Consider the following 27,063-nt stretch of genomic DNA (forward strand, 5'->3'; position numbering starts at 1 on the left):
ACTGAGCTTAAACATTTGAGGTGATTAGGAAAGTAGAAGAACATACAATACATGTGTAAAAGTCTATGGAGCTATTAAATGTGTTCAAAGTAATAAAATTTTAGATAACTTATTGTGTTAAAATATGGATTTTTTACCACGAGGAGCCGCGTCACGGAAGGATTTTCGGGTTTTGCAAATTTACGGAAAAGGTAATCCCTCTTCGTACCCCAAAAATTAACCACAAATGTGAAAATGTCACAGCTTTGAAATGAGCTATCATAGATATCCAAGTTTACGATGTGGATTGAGCTATAGGAAAAAAACGTTTCTAGAAAAAACAATTAATTTAAGGATATTGACCCAAATAAATCAACGAAACAATAAAACATCAACAAAAACAATTAATATCAAGTCCTAAATATTTTGGAAAACTATGTATGCAGCCCAATCAGGAATGAGACACAATTTTCCGTTTTTTTTACTAGTAAGTTAATGATTGAATAGTTGAGATTTTTTAAAATTGAAAAATATCGTTTTAGATAATTTTACATACAAAAAACCTTTTAGGAGTTAGATAAGAGATGACTCGTATTTAGAATGCAGTGTATGGATAGGGTAATATGATAAACTCATAGTATATTCAAATATAGTTAACATGCTATTGTCATGAAAATGCATAATTTGCCGCTGGAGATAATGAAGCCACCAATCAATCAAAACGTTGGTTGGTGCCTTCCGTAAAACATTCAGAACGCCTTTAGAATATACATATAGTAATATTGTCAAACTTGTCAAGTGACAACCGGGTACCAGTTTGTTAAAAAATATACTAAGGATTTCTGTTGCGGAAGTACTTAATCTGGGTGATCAATTAAATCTCGATTTCATCCGAGCGGAACAGACTTTATGAAGGTTCTCCTTCAATACACTCACCTTAAAACAAAAAACAGAGATGAAATAAAAACTTTTTAATAAATTATATGCATCCATTACGTGCACTTGACATCTAATGGCTTAGGTAAGATCATTTAAGACAGTCCGCACATGTGACAAATTATTTACTTCATTATTTCTTTTTCCTCATCAACGCCCTAGAAAACAAAAGAGAATAAAATAAAGTAATTCTTTCACGTATAACAGTATTATACCATTGCATGCTCATACAGACTTTCAATAACACCAAACTAAACTAGCCACCTTAGTGGATGTCTTACGTTGAATCTTTTAAATGTTTACTTTCATTTCATTTCCGGAATATCGGCGTTGACGGTAGATGTTTGATAGTCCCTATAAATTGTATTCACATTTTTCTAGACTCAGGACGATTTACATGGAATACTGTCGGTACGTTGACATATGTACGACTTATGTATTTTCGTCGGGTTCCTGTCTCAACAGTGATAGCCCACACCCCCTTCTATTGGTAATAAAAAGTCATATCACAAAAATACTGAACTCCGCGGAAAATTCAAAACGGAAATTCCCTAATCAAATGGCAAAATCAAAGGATAAAACACATCAAACGAATGGACAACAACTGTCATAATCCTGACTTGGAACAGGCATTTTCAAATGTAGAAAATGGTGGATTAAACCTGGTATAAAAGCGCTAAAATAACTATACGTACATATTTTAAAATGATTAGCAGTCACTTAGTACAAGGTGAAATTAAAAAAAATATCAAACAATCTAAAATTGCTAAAATGGCAGTAGTCTTCAATGTACTATCAAAGTTGAAAACCAAAAAACAATCAATTGAATTATTTTATATCATAACATTATAAGTAATTAGACCGTTGGTTTTCCCGTTTGAATGGTTTTACACTAAACGCATTCTATTTGAAAAAGAGAATTTCTATTTTATTCTCTTTTTTTGGTGGTTTCAAATTCGGTTGACGATGTGAATTGAAATAAACACTTTTTGTCAACAAATCTATAAGTTAATGGAAATGCGCTTACATGATTTTATCAAATTTGAGGAAATCTCCCCACTCAATGAAGAAAACTAGTATTCTTGAATTGAAAAACGTACCAGTGGGGAAAATCCCCACATACACTACACATATAAAACCAATAACATTAGAATGGGGAAATATCCCCACATTCACATCTACAACCAAAAACATCAGAATGCCGAAATTCCAACGATAAGATTATTAATTGGAAAATACAAGCTTTAATATTGCTGACCATCAAATGGGGAAATTTCCCCATAATCTCATTATGTTCAAATCATAGAAAATATTGTTGACTATCAATTGGGGAAATTTCCCCATAATCTCATCATGTTCATATTAGATATCGTTGACTACAAATTGGGGTAATTTCCCCATAATCTCATCATGTTCATATTAGATATTCTTGACTTCAAATTGGGGAAATGTCCCCATAATCTCATACGATTCAAATTTACGGCAAATCAAATAATTGTATGTACTAAAACTGTCATCCAAAGTCGTGAAATTTAGATAGTGTTTAGACAGTTGACTACTTATGAAACAAATGTGTACCAATGAGACAACTCTCCATCCAGGTCCCAATTTGTAAAAAAAAACCAACTTTATAGGTATAAAAAGGTCATCAACACGGAGCCTTGGCTCCTACCGAACAGCAAGCTATAAAAGGCCCAAAATGACTAGCGTAAAACCATTAAAACGGGAAAACATAAGGTCTAATCTATATCAAAAACGAGAAACGAGAAACACTTATGAACCACATCAACAAACGACATCTACTGAACATCAGATTCCTGACAAAATGTTTGAATATTTTGTGGTTATCCGTATGAAGAAGGCAGAATGTTTTGAATACAGATTGCTTTTAAACACGAGGAGCTTACTTTAAATCGTCATCATTAGGAACAGACCTCCTTAAAAGAGAGGCAAATGATACCAGAAAAAAATTCAAACTCATAAGTCGAAAATAATCGGACAACGCCATGGTTTAAAAAGAAGACCAACAGACAAACAATAGTAAAAACACAACATAGAAAACCAAAGACAAAGCAGCAAGAACCCACAAAAACACAAGGGATTGTTATATTCTTACGAAATCACAAAAACCACAAAACGCACACAAACAAGGAACTTAAATCTATGGTTGTTTAAAATGTAATAAGCAGACACTACCGACCGCACTACTAAAAAGCAATTCCAATCAATTTGTTATACCAAATATCGATATTTTCAAATTTCAAATAGTTTTCCTGAAGCTGTTGATGTTCAGAAAATATCTATCCTGTATGTAAACGGTGGTTATGTTTTAGTGAATTTATAAAAGTAATTCTGTTAATGATGAAACTCAATAACTTGCACAAGTACATCATCATAAATTTTAATATGCTAGGATTGTGTTTACTAATTACTATAAAAAGTGCTCTATAACACATTGTTACATATTTTAATATTGCAACTATATTGAACAGCTTTATGTGCATAATGTTGTAACACACTTGGCGATTCTACGCACATCTATCTGTTGTTGATGATTTTTGCATACTTTTTCATCTATTTATTTTCGTCGTTGATGTTGTCTCATTGATGGTGTGATAATTACTTCTTATTCTACATACAGTTTGTCATATTAAATTACAAGCACATTCAGACCAAACAAGCTAATTATGTGAATGTTTGTTTTTTTGTCATTAAGATACCATGATAATGTCCCAATATAGATTAAATAACATATATAACCTTGTTCATTCTTGTATACATGTATAAATATATAGGATCATTTGACTGATGTTAAATGTCTTTTGTTCAAGGACAAGGAAATACAGCTTCCTTTTGTTGTTGATATTGTTTATTATATCCTGTTTTGAGAACATTATCAGATGACTTGTGAGTTTCTTGTAAGTTCATATATATATGAAAGTGTTTTGTTAAACAAAACACCTTCAGCTGAATTCATTTCGATGTCTTTTGTCGTAGATTCTGTAGACCTAACACTCTTACTAAGTTGTCGTCTGCAAATACGACTTTGTAACCTGTAAAATAGAGACTATTCAATCAAAGGGACAGAAAACCAAACACAAATTATGCATATACAATTAGATCAAACATATATACATCTTTCCTTTCATATGATGTTTCCCTAGACTTTATCGAAATGTTGACTCCTTAGTGAGTCTTTTACTTCGAATGATATGTGCATTGTTTCTGTTGATTGGACATGTGATGCTCTGTGTTCTCTCCAGATACGCCAATTTTCTCAGCCAATAAATGCAAACGGTCATTTTTATATAAATTAGACCGCTCTTCGTTTTCCTGTTTGAATTGTTTTACACTAGTAATTTTTTTGGGCCCGTTATAAAAGGTGTCAGACCACCAATTAAAAGTCCCTATCTGTTCAACCAAATTTTGCAATTTTCATAGATTTCTAAATTTTTTATCTTAAGTTTAACCTCTTACAAACCAGGTATGTCCTGAATCGTACAGGTATCACCTTTCTTCATTCCAATTTTCGACATACCTTTAAAGCCATATAAGAAAGAAGAGACCTTCCGAATGGATGTACCACTAAAAATAACCCCTGGTTTTCTTGAAATCTTAAATTAGTATACTATGGAGCGCATTAATCCTCAATTTTTAATTTCAACTCATAGACAAGTAAATTTGGGCTCAAAATGGTCTTAATATATTTCTCTTTCACCAAAAGTTTCATTTCTGCAAATTTGTTGTGTATTTTAAGTAAACAATGACATCAAATGCACTATTTTTTGTTCCGAGTAGGCCTACTTTTACGTTCTAAATTTGAGGGAGTAATTGGTGGTCTGACACCTTATAGCTTGCTGCTTGGTATGAGCCAAAGCTCCGTGTTGAAGGCCATACCTTGACTTATAATTGTTTACTTTTATAAACAAAATTCATGGATGGAGACTTGTCTCATTGGCACACATACAACATCTTCCTGTATCTATGATATAGCCTAGAGTGCACAATGTGGCCTTAAACAACAACAAAAAACTACCTGACAATCAATCAACTCATTACTCATCGTTCTTTTGTAATCTCTCTTTAATGTATATCATGGTTTACCTGATTTAGTTTTTTCTAGGACTGTTGCATTATACCATTTCTTCTCCAGTTTCCAGAAGCCCATTACTTTTTCGTTCATTGCGAAATCCTGAGAAAAAAATTAAACAATGTAATCTTCTTTAGAATTTCACCTCTGTTTGAATGCTGCTTTTAATTTTATTAAAATGATATGTTTTAAACTAAATAGGAATACAAAGATGTGGTATGATTTCTAGTGACAATATCACATAGACGTAAATTGATTTGGATGTAAGCAGCTATATTTTACTGTACAATATTCATCAATAAGCAATCATATGCCGTAGTGTAAGCTTAAAAAATACGATTGAACATAATGTCAAACAAGAATGTGTCCATAGTACACGGATGCCCCACTCGCACTATCATTTTCTATGTTCAGTGGATACTTCATACTCACATTTGTTACTTCCAATGATCTGATGTTTATCTGATTCTCAGGTATCTTCATTTCCTTTGAAAATAATTGAGTTTGTAAATCAAAGTAATCAGTGTTTTGTTTAATTGACTAACCACACATACTGAAAAGTCTCGTCCGATTCACTAATCACTGATTTCATGTGGAAAATATTAAAGAATAAGCTCTAACTACAAGTATCGCATAAACTTGACATTTTAAAATATGATGACAATGAGCATGATGAGGTGAAGGTCAGATAAATCCTGTCAGACAGATATATACACAGAGTTCGAGTCAGCCTTATCCGGCCATCTTTTAAAAATCAAATATCTCGAAATGAGCTCCATGACATTTCAATGTATTTAGCTTATTTTGAGGCTTATCTAATGCTCTTCCGGGTAATAGTAACAATCTTAAATTCTTGCTTGATTTAATTTCACCTAAGTTCATCCTCAACTTACCTCGTTTGCATGTAAAGTTCTTGACTCGAGCTCAATTGTCATCTCTGTTTCCTATCAAAATAATATTTTGTTTTGATAAAAACTGTCACATTTTTACAAATAAAATAATATTTTGAGGTTCAATTTATCATATTAAAAAGGTTAACCGCACAATCAGCAGTAAGCATACACTGCAAACTGCTCAGAGTCTGAATTGACCAGTTTTTGTGCTCGACCAGTAAAATCGAACACACATTTTACTCGACTAGTCTCGACATTGTCTCGACTGTACTTAACTGTACTTTAGTGTACTCGACTATGTCTGGACTTTACTTAATTAGTCTGATTCAGTACTTGATGATCTTTGTGTAGTCTGAAATGGTCTTGACCAATGCTCGACCTGTCTCGACCTGTCTTGACTAGTCTCGACCTGTCTCGACTAGTCTTGACCTTCAAATTTAGTTTTGACTGGTGTAAATTAGCCCATCTAACTAAATTAAATATTGATCTTACAAAATTCAAGCTTATTAGGTAGTTTATTTTATTGCTGTGAAATGAAAGAATTTAATTTTACAATAGGTAAAAATTAAAATTATTATATAAATTCAGATAGGCATCTTTAATTTTTTTTATAACTTTTTCAAATCAACTTGGATTTTCATCAAACTATGTAGCTATCTTAGATATATATTAAGCTTACTAAATCCCAGGTCATTTTATTTTTTCTTGTATTGCTGTCAAATTCAAGAATTAAATTAATCTATTTATTTTTTATCTATTTGTGTTATTAAGGATGCTACCATTTAATTTCTACATGTTCAATGACTAACAACATGAACAAAAGTCTTACCACGGATATGATTCCACGCCTTTAAGAAGGTTGATCTTGAAAATAAAGTCCCTTTGAACTGGTCTTTAAATAAGGATTTCTGTGTATCGAAATCTTTAAGCTGAACACTCTCCATCCACTCCTAAAACCTGAAATATTCAAATAAGTCAACGAAATGTATTGCTTGACCCTTATAGGTGTAATTTTGCAATACAGATTAGTATTAACAAAAACCATAAAGCCTTGAACCTGATCGCGTTCAGTTATATTTAGAAAAAAATATATGCTTTGCGAATTGATGTATATCATGTATTTAAGACGCCAAAATCTAGGACGCAATTACATCGGACATTTTAAGGGCAAACGTATTTACCCATTTCAAGGCAAATATTTGTAGTCAAATATAGTTAAAAGTACAATTGCATCAATGCCAATTTTACAACAACATAAATGAATTAATATCTTCCTTTTCTTAAAAATTGTATCACCTTTTAAATTTTTCTAGCTATTGTAGTTTTCAAGATTATAGGAAAAGTTAGCTTACTACCAGTTTAATGCTTTGAACTCTGGTGGATAGCTTTCGCATTCGCATTTCCTTAAAAACGTAAAATATTGGTAAAACTCATCCTGTTACTGATAATTTGAGTATTTGTAACTTATGTGCAAATTGCGTATTGTTGATCATTTCTTGCTACATCTATTTTAGATGTTAAAATAATTGGCTATAACGCAAAAGTCATTATTATAGATCATGTATATAGTGCTATAACTAAACTTCTAGATTTGATCTTTTCGGTAATGCATATATTGTCTTCATTATTATTTTTAATGTATCTTTTATAGTTACTGTAGACTATTTTGAAACAAAATGAAACTAGAGGCTCTAAAGAGCCTGTGTCGCTCACCTTGGTCTATGTGAATATTAAACAAAGGAAGCAGATGGATTCATGACAAAAATGTGTTTTGGTGATGGAAATGTGATTGTACATCTTACTTTACTGAACATTCTTGCTGCTTACAATTATCTCTATCTATAATGAACTTGGTCTAGTAGTTTCAGTGGAAAATGTTAGTAAAAATTTTCAAATGACTACTAAGGACAATAACTCCTTAGGGGGTCGATTGACCATTTCGTTCATGTTGACTTATTTGTAAATCTTACTATGCTGAACATTATTGCTGTTTACAGTTTATCTTTATCTATAATAATATTCAAGATAATAACCAAAAACAGCAAAATTTCCTTAAAATTACCAATTCAGGGGCAGCAACCCAACAAAGGATTGTCCGATTCATCTGAAAATTTCAGGGCAGATAGATCTTGTCCTGATAAACAGATTAATTTTGCTCTAAATGCTTTGGTTTTTTGAGTTATAAGCCAAAAACTGCATTTTACCCCTATGTTCTATTTTTAGTCATGGTGGCCATCTCGGTTGGTTGGCCGGGTCACCGGACACGTTTTAAAACTAGATACCCCAATGATGATTGTCGCCAAGTTTGGTTTAATTTGGCCCAGAAGTTTCAGAGGAGAAGATTTTTGTAAAAGTTAACGACGACGGACGACGGACGCAAAGTGATGGGTAAAGCTCACTTGGCCCTTTGGGCCAGGTGATCTAAAAAAGAAAACCTGTTAAATTCGTCAATTAAGAAAAATAAAATTTCTCGTTAACACATGACCAGTACTGAACCATTTCCGGTCATTATCGCACCCTGGTGGATAATGACGTTTAAAGTCTTTAACATTTCTAAAACAATAACTGAAACCAAGCAAAATGTACTTTCTTGAAAGTGAATTTTAATGAACTGTTGAAATTATAAGATTTATTGATTACTTGTTGGTGTTTAATGCAACTTTCATCACTTTTGGCTATAATATTATAGTGGATGTCAGCTTTTGATTGCCCAAACGCTAAAAATAATTGTCAATCAAAACTACAAAATGTATTGAAAAATGTAATTTTAAATTAGAAAAATGTGAAATTATAAAAAAAAATCGTTCTCATTTTTTTCTGCATTGGCATAAGCCAAGACTAAGTTAACTTAAGCTACAGTACCTTTTAAAAAAAATCCTAATCCTCCAGGTATGATATATTTTATTTTTCCCCATTTGAAACGTCCAAGCACAAGATAAAAATCACCACTGTTTAATACAATGTCCCAACTTGCCATAATGAATATCCTACCAATGAGTGTTTAATTAATAATATGTTCCCACTAATTTATACTTCTCACCCTAGCCTGCATGTCAATCACAGTAAAAATTTGACCCTTCTCTTGAAAACAGCCGGTATTTGACACGCCCACATCGGTCTAGATGTGTACTTTGAAATAATCGTCGATTTTATAATTCCACCATGGTTTTCCTAATTTAAAATGTGTTCTTTTTATTTCTTTCAATGCTTATGATATCCGATGCCGTATTTAGCGACAGCGAAGATGAGACAGAAAAGGGACAGGTATGTATAATTTTATTTCAACTTATTTTCAAATTAAAATCGTTATCATGGCGAATGTACGCATAATATGATATACACTTTATGAAAAAAAGCAATAAAGGTTACGTTCAAGTGCGTAAAACAAGTATTACCATTCCTTAAAACCACAAAGGAATTTCCAATATTGCAAACGTGTATTTTCAGCACATTTTTCATTCCACGCATGTATCTATTTTCTTCCCGAGTGTGATAGATATATGATATATGTACATTGTCGGAAAATATACAACTTATGTGTATGAGCATTCGAAACATGACGAAAAACTAACTTCGCCGAGCTTTTCTCAGACTCGTAGCAAGTACTTATATTTGTTTTCTCCGAAAATAAACGTATATTATTTTTATCCTGAAATTTACACCATTCACTTGAAATTTTAGTTGTATAAAATCTAAAAAATTTGTCCCTTATTTTTCAAAGAATTTGACATGTAGCTTAACGCGGACCCCAAAAATTAACTGTTACGTAAAAAAAGGAATATCCGCATTACCGCTCGTTCAATATGGAAGTCGGACAACAGAACATTAATTTGAACAAGTAGAAATAAAGCAACAACAAAAATATTAGTGTACCTGTTGTTTGTACAATAGTTGGCTGATTGCAGGATAAAGGAAATATAATATAAGCGAATATACAAACACCGTTTAACTTTATTTAAAAACGTTGATCGATTAACTGATAATTGCATGCTTAACGTTTAGTTGCATGTTTTTGAAATACAAAAAAGTAGCAGTTTATACTGTATAGCTGTCCATTATTAAGTATCCTTCAAGGCAACGTATTTATTCGTATACTAGATAACATTTTACAAATAGAACTAGACAGATGCATCTTATACTAGATAAGGGATCCTCCATTTGATTTTTATGGGGGGAGGGGGGGGGGGGGGGGGGTGCTAGGATGAAATTTGAAAAAAATAGGCAAGACAGGAGTTTTGAGTTAAAAAAAAAAAGGCAGGATGAGACACTTGCAAAAAAGTCAGGATGACAATTTATGTAAAAAAAGTCAGGATAAACTAAGAAAAAAAAAGCAGGACCGGATAAAGTGAAAAATAAAAAGGCAGGAGAGATTAAAACTAAAAAAAAATGCAGGACAAGATTTTTCATCCTAGCCCCCTCCCCCCCCCCCCCCCATAAAAATCAAATGGTAGCTCCCTAACATTGTACAAATATAACTAGACAGATGCATCCTGATACCTCTGCACGCAGAATACATATGTATAGTATGTGATTCTAGTACTGTCAACGGTACAGAACATTTTCTTTTTTCCCATTGCAATGAATAAAGACGATAGAATGTCTATGTTGTCTAAAATTGCTAAATTGCAAAAGTTACTGACAGGGCTTTCAATAATGGCTAAAGTCATCACAAAATAATTTTGCTATCTAAGAGCATAAAACGTGTGTACATTTAGAATATATCATCTTTTAAATGCGTATATCTTAAAAAGTCAAATATAGCACATGAAGTTGACTAAAGTCCTTAAGCGTGATAAAGATATTTATTATGCTAATGTTTTTAAATTGGAAAGGTAGCAATGTTGATACGAAACTCTACTAGTACTGCCAAGCTTATGTTTGTAATGTTCATGTAACCCCGATTTAAACTTCTCATGGGCGGATCCAGCCATTTTAAATAGGGGGGTTCATGACCCACGACAAAAAAAAGGGGGGGGTCCAACGTCATGTCCCAATTCAAATGCATTGATCGTCCAAAAAAAGGGGGTTCAAACCTTGGATCCACCACTGCTTCTCTTCTCTTCTATTCTATTCTATTTATTCGATAGGACACATTTCCACACATTTAAAACTTGACGGTGACACCGTCAAGTTTTAAATGTGTCTAATGTAATTTAATTTTGTTTTAATCTTTAATGAGGTCTTAAATTATTGATGTTATTGCATTTGTCTATCGGTTGTCCTTAATTTGCACACAGCAACAGTTAAAATAAAAATAAGAATGGTTATGAATAAAGGAGGAATAAAGGTAAAACAATTAGACTGCCAAAATCATCCGTGAGCTAATATAAAAAAAAAGGGCATTGACAATTTGGCGGGAAATCATTCTCTCTATATTTTTCATACATTTAACATTTGCACCTTTTTTCTTACAAAAACTTTTAAAAAAATAACAAGGATTTTATTAGATTTTTAAATAGAACTTTGTGTAATAACATTATGAAAATATATAAAAGTAGGGGTTAGCGGGCAAAATATTTTGGGAAAGTACATAAAAAAACCCAGAGGATTCCGAATATCTTGCAAAAATCCTAAAAACAACATGAATAAACATCCTAAGACGCTTAAAAAACGTTTTACTCACTTACAATGTACAAACGATTTTTATGAATTAATGTATAAATACGAATAAGCATAGAGTATTACATGGTATTCATTTGTTCCGCTCTTTAACGAATGGCCAGTTTAGGTGCATGTATAATGAACCTATCTGGTTTTCCAGATTTTTGTATACTACATGTAGTATACATAATTGTTTATTTATGATTACGATAAAATAGCTTGTGTTGTATCATAATATGTTTACTGTCTCAGACGCGAGATGTGGTAATGTTGTTATAATTTTTACTACAAACTTGAGTTTTCATCGCAGATAAAGATCAGTAATTTTACATAAAATTTTACAATGATTCGTTCGTTCATTAGAAACTATATTATCTCTGACATATATCAATACAATAACTAGTAATCGACTTGTCAATTGGTTTTACATTTTACATCATCTGAAAGGTGTATGCACTAAACCACTTCTTTATTCAGCTACACAAGAAAGATCCCATGTGGTTTGATTCTTCAACTGCCCGGAAACGTTTAATATTAAATGATATCCGTGTTATAAAATGAATGAAAGCTAGTGTATATATGAGTGGTTTACTATTTTCGACTTTAAAACTATTTCCATTAAACAACCATCTATGATGCATAATACATGTAATACTGTACTAGCTATCAAACACATACAAAACAAAAGCGTAAGAAAACTAACTATTATTTACGGTATTAAACTTTTTTCAGAGAAATTTTATCTATATAATATCATGGTAAAACAGCATAATTACTTTTTGGGATGTTTTATAGTAATTAGTCTAGATCTGATGTGTGACATGGCACAGTATTTAAAAAAAAATGAACAGAACGACTGATGAAGATATTACATGTAAAGAATACTTATATGACGACATGTTTTTTTTTCATAACTATTACTTTTATGTATGCACGTTTTTTAAAATTAGTGTTATAAAATAGTTATTCTAAGTTAAATGTTGTTTGGTTTTGTTTTTTTTTTGCGTAGATTTAACATAACAAATCACTGCATTGTGTGCAAAGTGGCGCAACAGCATTACAATAAAGCGGTCGTAAGGATTTACAGGCTACCCGTAAGTCTTTAACAATGAGAAAAAAATATCACATACTATACTCATGGTCGATTCAACAAAACTTAATCTTCTTTTCTGTATTTTGAAAATATATATATTGAATAAAATTAAGGGATATCGAGATGAAAAATATGATCGAATGGAGCTATAGATTGTTTAAAAATAATTTAGATTTAAAAACTCGTTGGAAACGCTTTATAATTACTTCATTCAAAAAACAAATGCATACATTTTACGAACTGGACTCGACGATCTTTCAAATCGTTCCCTCAAGATACTATGTTGTTCCCACAAGATAAATATCTCGTTTCCTAAAGATGATATGTCGTTCCCTCAAGATGTTATGTTGTTCCCCCAAGATAGTCATCTTGTTCCCTCAAGATGATATGTCGTTCCCTCAAGAGATCATGTCGTTCCCTCAAGATATTATGTCTTTCCCTCAAGAAACGATGTTTTCCCCTCAAGATGATATGTCGTTCCCTCAAGATGCTATGTTGTTCCCTCAAGATAGTTATCTCGTTCCTTCAACATAGCAATATCAATACAATGTTAAAACTATGTTGAGGGAACAACATAGTATTTTGAGGAAACGACATAATAACATGAGGAAACGACATAACATCTTGAGGGAACAACATAGTATCTTGAGGGAACGACATAGCATCTTGAGGGAACAACATAACATCTTGAAGGAACAACATAGTATCTTGAGGGAACGACATAACATCTTGAGGTAACAACATAGTATCTTGAGGGAACGACATAGCATCTTGAGGGAACAACATACCATCTTGAAGGAACGACATAGTATCTTGAGGGAACGACATAATATCTTGAGGAAACGACATATTATCTTGAGGGAACGAGATAACTATCTTGTGGGAACGACATAGTATCTTAAGTGAACGACATAGCATCTTGAGGGAACGAGATAGCTACATTGTATCTTGTGGGAAGGACATATCATCTTGAAGGAACGACATAGTATCATGAGGGAACAACATATTTTTTTTTCTTTCATGTTCGCATTCTGCCACCGTAGTTTCATGACCAAACTTCAATCTGAATGTTTTTTTTAATTGATATACATATTTAGACTAACTTAAAGACCTTATTGGTAAACAATTGATAATTCAATAAAAGGCTATTGTTACAGTTTTCAGTCATGATTTACCTCAAAATTTAGTGAGTCTGGTTTTCGAAAGTATCTTATGACTAAGACATGTCTTATGATGGTCTTATGACATGTCATAGTCGTAAGATATGTTTTCGAAAGTGTCCTAAGTTACGAATTGTCATAACTTTTGTGGTAAACTTAAGACCCCTCGCGACATGACTTATGATGGTCTTATGATTGTAAACTAAAATTTTAATTACTTTTCATGTTTAATTTCATGTTAATTGCAATACAAATATTTGTTGTGTATCTCAGTTAGCTTAATAGTAAGGATTTTATTTTTCTCAACTACGTGAACTAAAATTTGAATCTCCTGCGACATATAATTTTGAATTCTTTTCTAATAGTCATGGTTTTGTATAATACATATACATATTACTTAGTTCCTAGTATAGTTAATAGAACCATATCAACGTATGTGCACGGGCATTTCGATAAGCGGGTACTCGATGTACCGAATCTAAAAAGTATTCACATTTAAAAAAAAGTATGATTATACACGAAAACGAAGTTCAAGTTTATTATTTATCACAAACTAATTTTTAACAAATTTTCAAGTCAAATATCAATTCCTTTTTATATAAAATTTCTTGTCCATTATATGAAAGAAATAAACTATTCGTAAATATTAATATGTTCATACTTTTCATTTTAATTTTTATATTTATCACTTTTTAATCATTACTTAAAATATTAGAAAATATTGTTCACTTATGACAGTCATAAGAGCACCAAAGCTACGACTCTCTTAAGACAGCTTTGATTTACATCCTATGACATATCATACGATAGTCATACGATGATCATAAAATATGTCCTAAGATATATCTTATGACATATCTTATGATACTTTCGAAAACCAGGCCCCAGGACTCTAAATTTTTGTTGAATAATAAATGTTTGAATACAATATATATATTTCTATCTTTATAAGCATCTTTTCGTGCTTTTAGTTTGTTAAAGGAGAAATAGTGAACAAAATTAATAAGAACAAATAACACATTATACGTTTTTAGTAAGTTTAGGTAATTTTTTTTAACATTATACTTTTGTAAACTCCATGGTATATAATGCTACTTTGATAAAATATAATCTCCAAAGTCATGAAATAGTAAATACAGAAATGGTTTGATCCTTTTGGTAATTCGGTATTTTACAGATAAATGCATGGATTCAATTTTACAGTCATCATTACGCTTTCAAAATGCTAGCAGAAATTACTATTCCGTTGAAGCCTTTGCGATTTTCTTTTATTTTCAAGCGTCATAAGTTTATTTGTCTCTATAGATTTGACCACAATGTTTATCTAGAAACAATATTTAACTTATTAAAACTGCAAGTATTCTGCATGTATGATTTATTTCTCATGCCATAGTTTATTAATTTAGAAATATTTACATAGCCATGCAGTAGTGAACAGACAATTTGTGTAGTAATCAATCCTCCTGAGAAAATAAAATGACCAACGATTGCATGATAGTTATAAAGTAATGTACGAGATAACTAATGACCGCAAAATCTGAAGTTTATCCCAACAAATTCCCATCTGCTAATTCCTCAATGTCTTGTTTCATGATTTACATGAACGATCAGATTCAGTATAATTATTTCCGGAGTTACTAACATGACTGACATGTTTAACCCCGCCACATTATTTATGTGTGTGCCTGTCCCAAGTCAGGAGCCTGTAATTCAGTGGTTGTCGTTTGTTTATGTGTTACATATTTGTTTTCATTAATTTTTTGACATAAATAAGGCCGTTAGTTTTCTCGTTTGAATTGTTTTACATTGTCTTATCGGGGCCTTTTATAGCTGACTATACGGTATGGGCTTTGTTCATTGTTGAAGGCCGTACGGTGACCTATAGTTGTTAATGTTTGTGTCATTTTGGTATTTTGTGGATAGTTGTGTCATTGGTAATCATACCACATCTTCTTTTTTATATTCTCACTAAACATGCTCAGTATACAATATATGTTATTTCAATTGAACACAACACTACTGCACAAAAACAAATGCAAAATAAAACCGCGAAGAGCCTTAGGCCGCCATCATCGTCATTGTGTTTAACTAAAATATTTAAGTTATAATATGAAATCTACTTCAACATAATATGCTACGAAATGAGGCCTGTATGGTTTATTGCATAGGGCTACGTAACGTTTTCCCTTGACCTAAAATTATCCAGTTATGCAGGGTTCTGTTCGAAGAATGAAACCAAAGTACTGAAATACTGAAAATCGGATGACCGCAAGTTCTTGTGAATGGTCCGAGAAGCACTTGTCTCAGAAAAAAACCCATATCTATACCTGAAAATGAGGTTTTATGTGCAGAAATAATTTTTTTCTTGGACAAGTTCGTGCGTAGATAAATTAATGTCAGGGAATTCATCCTCACCGTAATGACTATTATATTGAAGTACGTGATACAAATCCGTATAATTACTCAGGTATATTATTGTTATATAGTATATTAATACTTGTATATTACAGTTACGTGTATTTTCATTGTATATCATTCTATTCTTCTATATTAATAATAGTGCAGTGCTAGTGCATGGTTGAGTTATCGTTGCTTAAGATTGCAAACGTTCTTGAGATATTCTACCGCATGTGTGTGCATATTTATTTTGAATGATTTTTCACTAAATGTTTATACGTATAACAAAACATTTTAATATTATTAATTTATCTTTTTAAAAAAAGTATGTGATGAGTATTCATTGAAGAAATGGATTTTTAACAAGCGATAAGGAATATAAGTTTGCACTTGATGATGTCTTCATCATGTTTATAGATCGGTTCAAAAAACCAAAACGAATATTACGTAATGGAAATCTAGGCGATAGCAATACACCGGAATGCCCTCATCCGCTGTAAAAATTGATAATTTACAACACCTGGCATTCTTGACCTTGAAATACATTTTAAAGAAACTATATCTATACACACAGAAATACAAAAGTAGCTGTCAATCACAGCATGTATTCCGAGGATTTATTATAGGTGAAGCAATACGGCAAATAAGAAATATAAGTGGCCATAACAAATCAATAAACGATGTAACTAATGTCAAAGTGAAATTATTAGATAGGGGTTATTATAACGTCTAAATATGTGAAATAAAATTGAGAATGGAAATGGGGAATGTGTCAAAGAGACAACAACCCGACCAAATAAAAAAACAACAGCAGTAGGTCACCAACAGGTCTTCAATGTAGCGAGAAATTACCGCACCCGGAGGCGTCCTTCAGCTGGCCCCTAAACAAATATATGCTAGTTCAGTGATAATGAACGCCATACTAATTTCCAAATTGTACACAAGAAACTAAAATTAAAATAATACAAGACTAACAAAGGCCAGAGGCTCCTGACTTGGGACAGGCGCAAAAATGCGGCGGGGTTAAACATGTTTGTATTTATATTGATGCTTTTTATCAATTGACGTAGTGAATTATTACAACAAAACAAATCGAAACAAAAAAAAAATATTCGGTTTTAATGATCTTTAAAAACTAAATATAACCCATATACATGTATACGTAAGATTAAGAAAAGTAAGTACTAAGTAAGTAAATTTTGTTTAGGGTCGGCTTATATATACACAATAACAAAACATGAGCTCTGACTACTGATGCTAAATTTGGTTGATTATGATATAGGGAATTACTGAAGCAGGACCGGAGCGGGCCCCCTCTTAGGCAGTCAGTGGGCCCCGGCTTGTGAAAAATTCCGAATCTGCCACTGATCAATGGTATAGTGTTTCATGTATACAAACCTTTGGATATGGTAATTAGGTGCAAATGTCAAAATAATCGGATTTATATCATCTATGACTAGCATCAGTGGAAATACTACATTAGAATAATAGAGATTAATTAGTTTGACAAATAGCTAATGCATTTACAAGTCGACTGTGGTTTAACCGCATGAAAAATAAATACTGGCATCTGATTTGTTTCAGATACTTCTGATATTATCAAGCAGGTGATAATATGAACCCATAATTGATATTTGAATTTATCAACTATTATATATCATGTAGCAAGAAATTTTAACCTATTCCAGCGGCCCATTCCTGTCACTCATTGCATAGTAAGTGCCCCCTCTCCACCCCCGAGTAAACTTAAAGCATATCTTACGATATCATTTTATTAATGATTTTATATTAGACATTGAACATTCATTTTTTGTGGAGGTGGAGGCGGCAAGAACTTTTTAAATAATTATTGTGGGTTCCCATTGAAAATAACAGGATTTAAAAACAAAATTGTTCATATTGAGATAAAAATCGAATGTCGAAAAAAATGATAGTCCGAGAATCAAAAATTCCTTAACACGCATGATAGTAACTACTTTCACAACGAGAGGATTTCCCTCAATAATCGTGGTTAATCCTTTAATAACAGATAGAAACTATTCCAATCAAAATGTACAAATGCATTAATTATTTTGTTTATATAAAAGCTTTAAGAAGTAGGCACTTCACATCGGTGTTAATATTTACGCACCCAGTGGCAAGTTGTCATAAATCACGCACTATGAAGCTGGGGTTATAAAACGATTTTTTTTTGGCACAGACATTTTATGAAGATAATATGGTATTCAAAATTAAAACTATGATTAATTTAATTGATCGATGTGTGCAGCCGATATGTTTTATTACTAGATGCTTCGTTGCATTGTCATAAAAGGAAAATTAACATAGTTTACTCAGACCTAATAGGCCTCAAAAGAATTTTCTACTTTTTGCGTGATACTTTTTTTATTGCATAATTGATAGGCATGGGATATACTTTTATTAAGTACAAATTGCGTTAAAAAAAGCAACAGCAACCTATATTTTTTTTTTTACTAAAACATACTACAATTTTCTTTAATACGGTTTCGTTCTTAAAATCAACATTCAAAGGCTGCCTAAGACATGTACTAAAAAAAAATGGCGATGGTCAGTTTATTTTGCTGTTGAGCATAGTTTACAAAGTCATTGCATATCGGTTTTCTTTAATAAAATAAAATAAATATATTTAGGCTAGTGAACAGGATAAAGAAGAAAAAACGGATTACTTTTGAAAAGTCACAAAATACATTCTCATGTTGTACCGTTGTACCACTGTCCCAGGTTAAAGGAGGATTATGATCCCGCGAACATGATTACCCCCCCCCCCCCCCCGCCCCCCATTATGTATGTATGTGCCTGTTCCATGTCAGGAGCCTGTAATTCAGTGGTTGTCGTCTTTTTATGGGTTACATATTTGTTTTTATGAATTATGACATGTGAGAAGCAAAATGTATGTTTAACACGCATATTCATTAGAATATTTTTTGTATGGAGCGCGAGAGGGTCAAAAAGCGGAATTGAGTATTGTGTTATTCAAAATCAATTTCTCGACCATGCTTTCATGGCATCACTTAAGTATTGGCAGGCACACCAGCAGCTGCCCTTAGTCAATGCACTACTGTTGTGGCCACAAAAAACTTGTCCCGTGTTGACGTAAAGCGAATGTAGCGCTCCTCCCTTGACGATGGTTGTTTTTGGTCTACGACATATTGACCTATCCAGTGCTGTTTGTTGATAACTGTTTTTAGTCTATAAACTGTTGACTTATGCACATTAAATCGATCCACTACGTCAGTAACACTCATGCAAGCATCAACCATTCCAAGAGCCATCTGACGGTCATTTTCGGAGAGGCCTGGTTGACGCCCCATGCAATTTTTTCAAACGTTTGTGTGTTTTTCTTACCAATGGTGTGTTTCTGAACGTTAGTGCAAAAACAAATTAAATTTCGTCTTAAAAGTACAGGTACAGAAGGTAAAACATCAATTACACGCGTAAAGCTAAAACGGCGCAAAATCAATCACCTGGAAAAAAGTACGACTGCTTAAAAATACAGGTAATACTAAGGATTATATCAATGATGTTTATTAAAAAAAAATCCAGAAACAACCAAAAAAAAATTTAAAAAAAAGTGTTGCTAAACTTTAATGGCTCAGTATAGGTTAATTTAATTATTAAGGAATTGTTTAATCTTGTCATTGTTTTAATGTCATTTACAATGATTATTTTATTTGACGACACATTTGTTCTGCTATTTTACACACGATTATCTCTGCCTTTGCCTTTACTTGTATTGAGTTATTTGAAATAGAAAAGCATGTATTTCATAATCATAAATGATAAATTTATAGAAACCACCATTGCAGAGTGCTGGAATGTGACAAGAGTTCAATGCCACCAAATATTACAATTATAGATCACCACACAGCCTTCAACAATGAGTAAAATCAATGTCCATAATCAGCTATAAATATTACAAAACAACAATGCAAATATAGAAAAATTCAAACTAGAAAATTTCAAATAGCCCTCAGTAGAAATGATCCGAAATAGTGCGATACACAGATTATCAGTTTTGTGCATACATAATTATATTGACTGAAAAGATTCACATTATGACTGACTAAATTATGCTATTACTAGATAAAACCGATTATCTTTACTTTTCCACTTTAAGGATGAACTACATATTTAAAAGTTCATGGTTAATCATGAAGAGACATAAAAAAAGAAATATCATTTTTTTTGTTATCTGTTAGAAGTCAAGCCTACTAAAATGGTACAGCCTCGGTGGTTTAGTATTCTTATAGAATATTTTGCATTATAATTGTATATAAAATCTATGAAAAATTTATATGTGTTTACATGCATACGTATGTGTTTAAGTCGACTTCTGCGGGTGTCTGGGACATTCTTAATACAATGTATCTTGATATACAAAAAGCAACATGGATTTCAACCAATATTTTGTCTTTTCATAATTAATATCGAAGTTTAATTCGGTTATGTTACAAATATAGCATATACCATACCACATCAAGAAGGGGGAAAACATTACAACTACGATGACAAAACAACTAAAAGCAACACGGTAGGGAGGAATAACACATATTGGTGTGTATGTTTATTGGACATACTGTACTTGCTAAGGCAGTATTATATACTTGCAATTATTTTAGTCAGCTACAGCTATTTAGTGGACAACAAACTCCTGTTTTGACACATCAAGTAATGAATGAGCAAGATAAATAAAATAACATGTTTAAGGTTTGAATTATAATTTTTGCAGGGTGGAACGTTGCCTCCAGTATTGTATATTCAAGCGGACAACTGCTGGCGGGAAAACAAAAATAAATATGTTTTATCGTTTTGCGAGTTACTGGTGCACATGAAAGTATTTCAAGAGGTAGACATTTGATATCTTATAGCCCACAGTAATCATACTACTGTTAGATAATAGAATTCCTATCTAAAAAAATTCAGGGAATACAATCATGACAATGGACACACGTGTTTTTATGCCCCACCTACGATAGTAGAAGGGCATTATGTTTTCTGGTCTGTGCGTCCGTTCGTCCGTTCGTCTGTTCGTCCGTCCGTTCGTCCGTCTGTCCCGCTTCAGGTTAAAGTTTTTGGTCAAGGTAGTTTTTGATGAAGTTGAAGTCCAATCAACTTCAAACTTAGTACACATGTTCCCTATGATATAATCTTTCTAATTTTAATGCCAAATTAGAGTTTTTATCCCAATGTCACGGTCCACTGAACATAGAAAATGAAAGTGCGAGTGGGGCATTCGTGTACTGAGGACACATTCTTGTTCCTACTGAATTGATCGGTGATTCCTCCTACCATTGTTATAAGGGTCGTATCATTATGTATTAACATGAATAACTGTATCCAAATGAACATGATGAATAAGATATAATAAAGAGAGAAAATATACCGACGGAGAATCATAATGAAAAGTCGATTAAAATAAATCATCTCAATATTCAACAGTAAAACAACTAAGACAAACCATTACATAAAAATATAAAGTAACTCCAATACCACCGGAAAACTCGGTTAACAGCTCCTCGAGGGACACCCGTCGTATTTTTAGACTAACTGAATTCATGATATGGAACACCGTCCCTGAAATAATGTATCAAGTGTAATATATAAATACTCCACATACATCCACTATCATGACTGTCGCAATATTGCTTCAGAGAAATGTCAAAACAATTAGCAAACGAATGCACATACAAGAATCGTAATGCGGACAGTTTTAAAATATAAATCAATATAAAATTTGATAGAATTTTTTATGAAAATATTTTTTTTTGCAGGTTCACCTTTCTTTTCTGTATGTTGGACACACACATGAGGATATTGACGCCGGTTTTCAGCAAAATAGTAGATTCCCTCCGTCGAAATGACGCAGAAAAAATCCCTGAGCTTTTGGATCTCTTACCAAATCCAAGCAACTTAATTTGGCAATACGATATTAGGAACTGGCTTCAACCATTTATTGCTGATGTACGGAAACATATCAAGCCATTACATTATAGATTTACAATGGATGAAGTATCTAATAAGATTAAACTGTGTTACAAATCCAATCATGCGGGGCCTTGGAAGATTTCAACAAGTGGAATGTTCATGTTTAACGATAAAGGTGAAGTAGAATTGCCAAAGGGTGTACCAAAAGTTTCCACGCCAGTTTTTGACAAAATATTTATCGAAAAAATTGAAAGTGGAATTAATGACTGGAAATGTCTCTTCACGGATCAAATGTCAAACGCGTTGTCTTTGCTTGCTAATATCACTGAGAAAACTAAATATTTATCTTCTTTTCAAATTAAATATTTTTCATTTGAGCAAAACATCTGGACGTTTTATTAGCAAACTCAACTCGAAATCGGTAATTGACTACTTTATAATATTTATTTGTTTTTCTTTAATCATCAACTAACAACATTTAAGGTCGAAATCAATCGTTGTTGTTTCATGTATTTTCAGGAAATACGAAGAACATGACAACTAGACGCACCATATATAGCTCATATGTATATGGCTATATATGTCAAAAGAAACAGATATTTTATTCTATAATACAGGAACTAATAGAACTCATTTTCTTTTTTGATTTGATTTGTTATATACATGAGGTATCATATTTGTTGTGGCTATTTTACCTAGCAGTTGAACAACATATGGTTTCAACAGCAACAGAACAATTATGTTTTATTCAAAATAATGTGCATGCTTTAATATGTAATTTTCAAGAGTTTAAATTTTCTACTTGTGCTGTACTGACATTACACAGTTTGTAATTATGTTTTCTCTTGAAAAAACATTGATTTCTATCTCGTTTACTTTCCTTTAATTTGATGGATACACGAATACGTGGTAGCGTGATCACCCCGAGTGCGAGAGGTCGTAGTTTGGAACCAAGCAGGATGAAAACGGAGACTTTAGAATTTGTATTTGTTGCTTCTCCGCTTAGCACGCAGCATGAAGGAGTTTGATCAAAGGATTGATTGGCTCGAAGTGATAATGCTATGTCCGTTTCGGTGAACTGTTATCTTATGAACAACGTGACGGTTGTCACATGTGAAGCAGTATTTTCTTCCCTTTCGGAGTTGCCGAGATCACCCCAAGCTTTTGGTGGGATGCGTGTTGCTTGTAGGTTTTAATTTCTTTGACGTTTCTTCCTCACTATTGTTTGTCTTTTCTTTTGTAGCCATGGCGTTAGTTTACTTTCGATTTATGAGTTTGAATGTCCCTCTTGTATCTTTTACTCCTCCTTTATGAATTAGCTTGTTGAAAATCCGACTCTGCGTGTGGTTCAATTGAAAAGTAAAGTTATTTTTCATGTTACATTAACTTGTTCTTGTCCTGAATATGCATATTTATTTCCCACTGGACAGTGCGAATCACCAAGATTCATCTTTTATTTCGTATTTGAATGTTTCAAAGTCATTTAAAGTCTTGCACATGTACATTAGTTAGTGTTAATTATGACCTTCAAATCTAAGGCCCGCTATCTAACTTTGCAAAAAAAATTTAAAGCAGTATTTTCATTAGCTTGACTTGTTTGCAATATAAAAAAAAATCAGTCGAAAAGTGCATTGAGAATCACACTGCTTTTCCAAGCTTCACCTGATAAATGTTCGTCATTTTTATATTCAAGATTGACATATTTAGACGGAAAGTAAATCTTTGCAAAATGCTGTAGAAATGGATAAATACACATAATGGGGACATTTCCCCATTCCATGTATATTTTTTATTTCTTCGACATAGAAAATGACCAATTACACAGCTTGTTTTAAAGATTATTTTCATGTGGGGAAATTTCCCCAATATTGTTAAGTGTTCACGTATGTGTTGTCTTCCTGTATGGATGTTTTCCCACTACTTGTAATTTAATGGGGAAATTTCCCCATTTCGTATTCTTTTATCACCATATTGAAAGTCATATTTAATTTGGGGATATTTCCCCACTTTATTCATGATGTTAATTACAGTTACTTACACATACTTCTCAAACTTATAATTATATTTGAAGAAAAGTGTGGATATTTCCCCATTCTGAAGGTCTTTTTTCTGGGGATATTTCCCCAGTCTAAAGGTCATTTTATTCCGGGGATATTTCCCCATTTTCATTTATTTTTAAATTCATTATGATAATAGATGAGGAAAAATTTCAATGAGTTTCATCATTCTTTGTTGCTGCATGAATATAAAGTTAACATCAGGTGTAAATCTGGATAAATTTTCACTAATTTTTAGCAACTGAATCGCCTCGCTTCTTCAAATAAAGAAGTTTTTTACAATAAACGTTGACAATCTTTTTGTTTACCGAATTTGAAACCACACTAAAAAGAGAATAAAATAGATTTTCCCTTTTTCAAATAGAACGCGTTACTAGTAATTTTGGGGCCCTTTATAGCTTGTTGTTCGGTGTGAGCCAAGGCTCCGTGTTGAAGACCGTACATTGACCTATAATGGTTTACTTTAAAAAAAAAAAAAAAAAAAGTTATTGGAAGGAGATTTGTCTCATTGGCACTCACACCACATCTTCTTATATCTAAAACATCATAACTGACAATATATGATAACATTTTTTTTAACGTATTAATTTTTCTATTTTGCTTAATGTTTTGTTACTTTTCCTGATTTGTATTTCTTAATTAATTTATGAGATATTAACATCAGTTAATCACGGTAACCTACATTTATACCCTATATCTGAGGTTCTGGAGGGGAGTTACAGAACAGAGAAATAAACCTCCAGAAAATAAAGGACAAACACATTAAAGAACAGCCATAAAAAAGTAAAAAAAATAAGAGTTGGTTTCCTACCTTAGCTGTATTTGGCAAAACTTTTAGGAATTTTGGTTCTCAATGATCTTCAACTTCTTACTTTATTTGGCCTTTTTAACTGTTTTGGATTCGAGCGTCACTGATGAGTCTTTTGTAGACGAAACGCGCGTCTGGCGTATATACAAAATTTAGTCCTGGTATTTATGATGAGTTTATTTTCTAACAAATAAAGAATAGAGTATAATTGGCAAGAAAAAGGTAAATAAAGAATAGACAATAAATACTATAAACTTAATCATACAGGAACGAACAAACTCTCATTCAAACCCTCAAATCAGTGGGACAAATGATTAAAAGTTAAGTACGTACCGGACAGTAACAAACACAGGAGTCTATTCCATTAGGTATATAACTACATCCCTTATAGGAACAATCGTCTTTGATTCCCTGGGAACAGTCTTCATCTGCATTTCTCTTCTCAACAGCTAGAATGAAGATAATCATAATGAAATGCACAATTTGAATAGGTCATTTAAAAAGGGCACTGAATAAAACATAGATTTATTTAATTCAACAAAAAGAAATGTTAACATGTAGACACTCCTGCAGTACTTTGTTTGGAACTAAATTAGGAAATTTCGAGAATGCAACTAAGCAATTACAACAATCTCTTAGCGTTCCTAATGACGTGTTTGATGTGTACTAACATCAAGACGGGTGGCACTAATCCTGCATGAAGACGGGTGCCACTAATCCTTTAGATGTAGAAATTCAGGAACAATAAAAACTAAAGAGTACCGAAAATAAACCAAACCAGACGCAAAAAACAACGCTAAAAGATTTAAACAAAATAGGACCATGAAATAGCGGATGTTCTTCATTACGTACGTAGTGGATTGCCTGTTGGTTTCTTATTCATAAAGTCAAAACAATTCTCGTAATATTATTATGTAGGGTATAATCTATATTTTTGTTCCAAATATGAATTACAATTTATATATTTTTAGTCTTATTAGGTTGCTTTGGAATTATAATTCATGTCCTTTTATGTTTACATTGGTAACTATATACTGTGGATTCATTAATATTCGTTGGATACCAATTTTCGTGGGTTTCGTGGGTACAGATGAACCACGAACTTAAATGCTCAAAGAATAACATATTTTAAATAGGCTTAGTATACAGAGATTGGCAAAACCACGAAATAAAATATCCACGAATAGGCAAATTTTAGCAAAACCACAAAATCAAATATCCACGATTATGCTAATTTTAGCAATCCACGAAAAACAATACCCTAGAAAATAAACGAATCAACAGTACTATTCTTTTGTCAAGTAATATTTGGAATATCCACTTGTCAATAGAATTTTAGAATCATATTATTGTAATTATTGAACAGTTCCACGTTCCAAGTATATAGTTGATTACACATGGGTTTCGAGCTAAAATATACATTGTTTGCACTGTTAGAAAACATAATTCATATACTGTCATTTTGTACAGTATGGGGTATTTTTTATGTAGAAAATATGGATAAAAGGAGATATACTAGATTTAACCACTTTTCTTTTAAGGAAATAACCCTCTTATATTAGAGCATTAATGCTAAAAACATACTTACATATCCCGCTGGTTACTTGTTGAACACAGACTAATACTATTGTCAAAAGAAGCATTGCTCTTGCCATGTTGTAACGGTATTATCAGAACTACTAACTGATACTGATGTCAAACGTCGAATGATGAACGAGTACACTGTATGTTACATTTTATTGAAAATCGAATTTTTATCTTTCTCAGCAGTTTCGGAGCCCTCAATCTAAATAAAAAAATATATTAAAACGATAAAATATGATTCTCATTGTAATATACTGTAATATGATGCCCAATCAATACCTCTAAAGTCAAACATCCCCCACAATTAACTGTGAAGAAGCAATACCAGCTGTCTACAGATATACAAACAATAGATGTCAATAATTGTCACGATCCTCATTAAACGTTATGATTTCAGAACGAAAAATCAAAACAAATTCAATTTTATTACATGCAGATATAAATGATTGAAATAATGTAAATGTATGGTGGTTTTGTTCACGAAACGTTTTTTTTTTGGGAGAAGGAAGAGGTTGTTGT

The 27,063-nt window shown here is 32.3% G+C and overlaps 2 long non-coding RNA genes across 2 annotated transcripts; one reads left to right on the forward strand and one right to left on the reverse strand.

Annotated features, from left to right (window-relative positions):
* Positions 1-935: 935 nt before the first annotated feature.
* On the reverse strand, positions 936-26,708 carry LOC139496268 (uncharacterized). Its single transcript, XR_011657585.1, has 3 exons — positions 26,549-26,708; positions 25,294-25,409; positions 936-1,073 (listed from the first exon to the last, which is right to left on the reverse strand). It is a non-coding gene; the product is annotated as an uncharacterized lncRNA (long non-coding RNA).
* Positions 9,025-22,793, forward strand: LOC139496269 (uncharacterized). Its single transcript, XR_011657586.1, has 4 exons — positions 9,025-9,162; positions 20,900-21,016; positions 21,942-22,270; positions 22,615-22,793. It is a non-coding gene; the product is annotated as an uncharacterized lncRNA (long non-coding RNA).
* Positions 26,709-27,063: the final 355 nt, after the last annotated feature.

Source organism: Mytilus edulis, chromosome 11 (assembly GCF_963676685.1).
Source record: "Mytilus edulis chromosome 11, xbMytEdul2.2, whole genome shotgun sequence".
In the NCBI taxonomy this organism is placed as follows: Eukaryota; Metazoa; Mollusca; class Bivalvia; order Mytilida; family Mytilidae; genus Mytilus; species Mytilus edulis.